This window comes from Tachypleus tridentatus, chromosome 2 (assembly GCF_004210375.1).
Source record: "Tachypleus tridentatus isolate NWPU-2018 chromosome 2, ASM421037v1, whole genome shotgun sequence".
Taxonomy (NCBI): Eukaryota; Metazoa; Arthropoda; class Merostomata; order Xiphosura; family Limulidae; genus Tachypleus; species Tachypleus tridentatus.
This window is the reverse complement of record NC_134826.1, coordinates 125,091,049-125,098,201: the sequence shown is the minus strand read 5'-3', so window position 1 is coordinate 125,098,201 and position 7,153 is coordinate 125,091,049. Positions and strand designations below refer to the sequence as shown.

Here is a 7,153-nt window from a genome sequence, read left to right as displayed (position 1 = left end):
ACTGAATTTTAATACATTTAGTGTTGTGTAATCAAAGATATCTTTTTCTTGATAGATAAGACACTATTTGTGTAGAATATTAGACGCCCAAATAGAGGAAGTGGGTTTCTCTTGGAGTTCTCCCATTTCACTTCCACATTTAAATTGTGGCTATTCAGCTTATAGATCTCTAACCCAAAGCCGAATTCTATTCGGATCACTAGAAGAAGACGTCTAGTATAACATTTTTGGGAATTTTGCTTGCTTGACCTTTGTCATTTCATTTCAGGCAAGAGAATGTATATTTATATGTGTAAAAACGGCTCGTTTGGGTTGAGAAAATATTTTACGTAAGAATGTATATTTATCACCCATGTTAAGTTTATTCATTTATGTCACCTGCTGGTACAGCGTTAAGTCTACGGAGTTACAACGCTAAAATAAGAAGTTTGATTCTCCTACGTGGTCTTATCAGATAGCTCAATGTGGCTTTGCTGTAATGAAATACACTCATTAATTTATTTCTCTTTATATATTTTGTTTTTTAATCTTATTAAAATCCTTTGTTGCCAATAATACATATTTATTCAATTATTAGAATGAAGAAAATGAACATATTAAAAATCCATGGTTGTTTGTGAACACTAAAGTCCTAAGTGGAAATATAGATCTGAAACTTTTAAGTCGAGACACGTGACAAGATAAATATAAAAGAGTATTATTACTCTCGATCTTATGGCTAAAATCGTAGTGTAATATCTGTTATTATCAGCTTAAATATCTGATATGACTCACATAGGTGGCCAGGATATTAAAATTATTTTTGTAAGTCGATGGTGTGCTTGCTTCCAAGTGTTAGCCCAGTGTTACAGTACTTCTGGAATAGACCCACTAATTTTCTAGTAAAACAATATGGTAAATATAGTCTTTATTTAAAGAACACAATTGTCCATTCTTTCTAAGAAAATTTGTTATGATCAATATCTGTTGTTTATTCTGAGGTTATCCTTCTTCAGCCACAAGTTTAGCACATGTATATCACTTTACACAAAGGTGTCCCTTCTCGCTTCCAGCACTGCAGCACAATCGGTATTTTCAAGCACTAACACAGGCATTTTGCTGGAAAACTTCCACATGCTATTAAAAAATCTGGGTACTTGGGGAACACGTACAGAACACAATACCAGCAGTACTGTATGAGTCTGCCCGTTCCTCGTTTCTCTTTCCAGAAACTTCACTACTAGAAAAAATATTTCCATGTGAAAAATAAAATATTCAGAAAAGCATTAATGAAAATAGCCCGGCATGGCCAGGTGGTTAAGGCACTCGACTCGTAATCCGCGGGTTCGAATCCCCGGTAACCAAACATACTCACCTTTTCAGTCGTGGGGGCGTTATAATGTTACGATCAATCCCACTATTTGTTGGTAAAAGAGTAGCCCAAGAGTTGGTGGTGGGTGATAATGACTAGTTGCCTTTCTTCTAGTCTTATAGTGTTAAATTAGATACGGCTAGCGCAGATAACCCTCTTGTAGCTTTACGCGAAATTCAAAACAAACCAAACCAATTAATGAAAACAACAGCTCACTATTTCCTCTAATAATGCTATACAGACCAGTGTCCAGAGTAAACTTCATAACTCTGTCAACAATTCGGATGCAATTTTCGCAGTAATGCCTTTCTAATTGTCTCACTTTGTGTCAAATAACACTTGTGAATGTTTCTTTGTAGAGTGTTATATATGCATGTCACACTTCGCATACACGTAATTACAGATGTATACTTACACATACTTATGTTTCAAATGTGTTCACGTAACCACATGCACATATAGCTTTCAACAGTTAGCATCAGGCATTTGTGTTGTTAGCACAGAACTTGGAAATAAATTAAATGACTTTAGAACTCTAGTCGGAATGGAAGATTTAGATATAATGGGAATTACCAAAACATGGTTAAATGTAGAAGATTTTGGTAATAGATATGTCTTTGAAACAGACCATTATAGGTTAATAAATAGGAATAGAGTGCTAACGAGAGGAAAAGGAATGGCGTTATACGTAAAATATAAGTTACATTCTGTTGAAGTTGAGAATATTAGAGATCACTGCAAAGAGATTAAATCCATTTAGATTTCTGTTAGTAGGTATGAAGGGAAAAAGTAGAAAGTGGGCATTTGTTACAGACCACTAAATGATACTGATGAAATTAATCAGAAACTTTACAGTGAGACTAAGATTTCAATTGTTAATGAAATAAAAATTATGGATAATTTTAATTCAGGCATATAGATAAGGAAATGTTAAAGTCAAATCATGAAGAAGAAAGGTTTTTGCAAATTGTTCAACGTATTTTTCTTCACCAATTGGTCAAAATACCTTCTAGAAACAATGCTGTTTTAGATTTATTCTTACCTTCTAACATGGAAATGGATGAGAGAGTGTAAACTGGGAACATTTGAGTTTGATGATTTGTTGCATATGAAGATCAGAAATAATGTTTTGACTAAAGGAAATTTTGAAGGAATGCAACAAGAACTTTCAGTTGTGAAATAGGTAGCTGAGTTATTTGGATACAGTGACGAAACAAGTAAACGTTTTTAAAAAGTGTCAGTAGTAAAAAACAAATATATTCCTCACAGGCAGAAAAAGATGGTTTCAAATAAAATACAGGTTGGCTCACAAAGAGTACAAGAGAGAAAATTAAAGAAAAGCATTACAAATTTAAGAAATTTAAATTGACTAGTATTGTAAAATATCAAGAAATTTGGTCGAAGAGAAAATTAGAATATCGAAAAGGATAACTAAAAAACAATTTGGATGGAAACATAAAAATTAATAGTAAGGATTTTTTAAGTACATTATGTGTAAAAAAATATTAAGATGGAGACAGGACCCTTGAGGGATGATAAAAGAAGGCTTGTATCTGATAACTATAAAATGGCTAGACTATTAAATTCTGCTTTTTCTTCTGTTTTAACTAGTGAAGACTTAAGCAGTATTCCACATCTAGAACATTTGATGTATGAAAACAAAATCTAACAAGATAATCACATTAATTCTGTGCTTGTTAACTATAAACTGGGAACTTTAAAGCTTGATAAAGTTCCTGAACCAAGTAATATTTCCTAAATGGTTTTGAAGGAAGTTAAAGATTGAATATGTGAGTCACTTGCTATTATTATTTATAATTTCTTGAATAGTTGTCATGTGCCAAAGTAGTGGAAGTTTGCAAATGTTACTCCTCTTTTCAAAGGAAGTGTTGAAAATTGTCCCAGTGATTATAAGCCTTACATCAGTTATGGAAAAAAGTTTTGGGAAGTCTGATAAATGATATATTACAAAGTCATTTAACATACCTTAGAATTTTATTGGATAGTCAACATAGTTTCAGTAAAGGAAATTCTTGCCTTACATATATTTTGATATACTTTGGAAAGGTCACTTCTTGTGTTGGTGAGGTTTTTAGGTTGTAAATTTGATGTACTTAGATTTTCATTAAGCATTTAATAAAGTGCATATAAAAGGCTTATAAGCAAATTTTCTCTGTAGGTGTGAAGATAAGTTAGCTAAATGGATAGAAGGGTGGTGGGTGGATGAAAGCAGAGGTTTACTATAAATGGAGTTCAGACAACCTGGACTAATGTCAGGCGCAGAACTGGCGCTGTGGGATGAACCAAAAGCCGGGTTAGGGCGCCCGATGCAAGACGCCCATGTGATTCAAATTTACCCAGACAGTGCCCAGTCCAATCAATCTGAAAACGGTGCCTGAGTCTAAACCTCTTCAAGTCACCCTGAAGGATAAATCAACTTCTACTGACAAGCCCTCTACCATCTCGAATGCCAGCCAAGCCCAATTGTCCAGGAAGCATAAATCTTCCCAAACAATAGAGGAATTTCCTAATAACACATCTTTGAAAGTTCAGACTCATATTTTACCGCAATCAAGCCCATCTCAGACCGATGATGACGACCAAGATAGTGACCTAGATTCTATCCCCAATTTAAGTATAATAACATCTCCGTTTGGAATACACCGTCGCAATCCAAAGTGCCTAAATTCCGCTATGCTCCGAAAAAAGCTGCATCGCCTCTGTGTCAAAGAACAATACCTATACCCTCATTAAAACTTTGTTACAAAGTTCCCTGCTATTTAAGGCACGATTAGGATAGACTATTCGGCGCCCTGACCGTGAAAGTGGGTTTTCTCGGGGCACTCCCGTTTCCCCCCACAGCAAAATATTTGGGTATGCCTATACCCAGGCCCTGAAAAGAGGTACGTCTTCCTATCCCGAACTTCTCCTGTATCTTTCTACACTCCTCCACTTTATGTACCGCCCCTCCCTTTCTCCTCCGACTTCGTTTGTCTCCTGCACGACCATATCCAACTAATCTCAAAACATGCTCTAGAAATTACCCAATGATCCAGTTTGCTCATAGAGAGGTCTTGAACCCTCAATCATGCGCGAGGTTGAAGAGAAACAAAAGTTTCTGAGCGCCCCTGGTTTGCCTTAGGGGTCCCCTAAGGTCTTTAAAACCAAAATTACTGTCAAGTCTAAATGAAATAAATAATGGACTAATGTCACAAGTGGATTTTAACTCAGGGCTCAGTCTTAATACCATTGTTCTTTTTTATTTACATCAGGGACATATGTGCAGGAATGGTCAATAAATTACTTAAATTTGCTGATGATATTGAGGTTTTAGGTGTTGCTGGTTGTGAGAAGAATGTTTCTGCTTTACAAAAAGATTTAGATTATTTAGTGATTTGAGAAAATTAATGACAGATGATAGCTATGATAATTGCAAGATAGTGCATTTAGATTATCATAATTTGAATTATAAGTATCATAAGGATGGGTATAATCTCAATAATGTTTATGAAAGAAAAGGATCTTCGTTTAGTGGTTGCTCACTCTTTTAAACCATCTAAGCAATGTGTTGTAGACAGTGGTGGGGAAATAGATTTTAAATTGTATCTACAGAAATATTAAACACAAATCTCAAAGTTAACATTTTATTGCTATAAGCCACATTTGAAGCGTTGTGGTCAGTCTTAGGCTCCTTACTTTAGGAAAGAAATTAAATTATTGGAAAGGTTTCAGAACAGGACTGCTAGAATAGTGCCTGGGTTGGAGAGGTTGTCATACAAAGAGAGATTAAGATCTTTGAAATTTCTTTTCTTTTTTCAAAATAAGAGTCAGAAGGGATATGACTGAGGTGTTTAAAGTTGTTAATAAAATTAATAGTGTTTATGTATCACCTTTGTTTTCTGTACTTGATGCTGAGAAAGGTAGAACAAGAGAAATACAAATACAAATTTTGGAAAGATAAGAATTATCTTCAGCTGAAATAGTTTATATTTCTCTAACGGGGTAGAGGGCATTGTGTAGCTTTGTACAAAATGCAGAATAAACCAAACCAACAAGAGACAAGTTGATTCATTCTGTGTCTTGCCTTAACAGGAAAGTAAGTATAGGTAACCCCAGTGAAATAAGATGTATTTCACTGAAAAGTCGTCTATTCAACTTTCTGCCTCAGGTAGCGCCCAACCTTCTCATTGAAAATGGAAGATTCGTACACATATAAATGTACAGGAAAATAATTTCTTTCGGAACTGCCGCTATTTAAATAAGGGAACATAATGTTGGCAAGTGAAATCATCCAGAAAGCAAGGGATACTAAGTCATTTCCATTGTTGCCTTTGAACCAATAACCGTTCGAATTATTAGTTATTGAGTGGACATCTCGATGCAAGATCAGACACTATAAGATACTCGGAAAGCAAGAGTTACTTACTTTTTTCAGTTATTGGTGTTTCGACTTTTCAATTAAGTTTTCAAACTACTAACTACCATCAATAGTTTCGCAAACAGTTTATCACATTTACTCATTGCAGCAGCTATTTCCATTCGGCTGCTGTCGTTGTGTTGCAAATCACTCTTTTCTATTTTTGTTTTGACAAATACACTTCCAGTTCTTGGTTAGTTTCATCTTAACTCGTATTATCTGTCTCATTTTCATTATAATTTATATCTTTAACATTTTCAACAACAAATACATGATTTTCACTTTCACTACTTAATGCTTTGGAACATCATAGCTGAGTCCATAGTCATCTTTTGAATTGTGAAACACTTTTGATCATGGAACTCAATTTACTTAAAGCGGCAGTATTCGAAAAATTTATTAAAAAGAGTACTTACATGAGAATGTATTTCAAACTGGATGTGCAATAGTATTCTAAACGTAAAGGATGACTCGATATAATGCAAAATGATAAAACCCTGTGGTATAGTATACAGCACATTAGTTTGCTTCATACATGTACTGCATCCCATTAAGTAATTTTATCGTTTTCCCTATGACAACATTTAAGGGAAAAAACTAGTCAAAAATGTTTAGTGAATATATAATTTTCTATGTAAAATTTTTAAGGATATAGTCTCCATAAATAATTAATTCCAGTATTCATTATATTTATGCTTAAATATTTTTTGTGCAACTCATTCACATATATATATCATTAACGTTTATATAACGCACAAAGCCCTGCACTTGCATTAATTACAAGCAATTTGATACACAAATAATTTCAGTGTTTATTTATTGGTTAATTTGACCGACAAGTCTAAAGGTAAGTAATAATAATAATGACTAAAGATTTTGAAATGGAATTCTGGAAAGGCACGTAGGAAATCCATCAAATTCGTAACTAATTAATAATTCTCCATCTGTTTCTGATTTGTTGCAAGATTTGGGAGAATTGTTGAATGATTTTAATTAGGTACGGAGATGAAACTGATCTGAAAACAATGTCACAGTAGAATTAATAAGCAAAATGTAGTTGTGAATAACACATACACGAGATTTCAGTTCCTTTACTATTATATTTTTCACTTAACTTCAACAATATATCTTTCAAAATCTGGTGTAGCATGAAAGTAACAATATAAAAAAAAGATTTAATTAAGTTGCATTTCTCATATACATTTAATATAATAAAGTTATTATATATACATTCAGATATTTTATTTGGTACTGCTTCAAAAAATCTAAAATATATTGTCAATAAATATTACTTATGAAGTTGTAAATTAGGTGTTTTAGAACTAAATTCTGTTGAAACCTAACAGTCAGTAAGAACATAAAAACTTGCACTCATACAGTAAACT

At 33.5% G+C, this 7,153-nt stretch overlaps 1 pseudogene; it reads left to right on the top strand.

Annotated features, from left to right (window-relative positions):
* The first annotated feature begins 696 nt into the window (after positions 1–696).
* On the top strand, positions 697–876 carry LOC143245712 (U2 spliceosomal RNA; annotated as a pseudogene).
* The last annotated feature ends 6,277 nt before the right edge of the window (positions 877–7,153 follow it).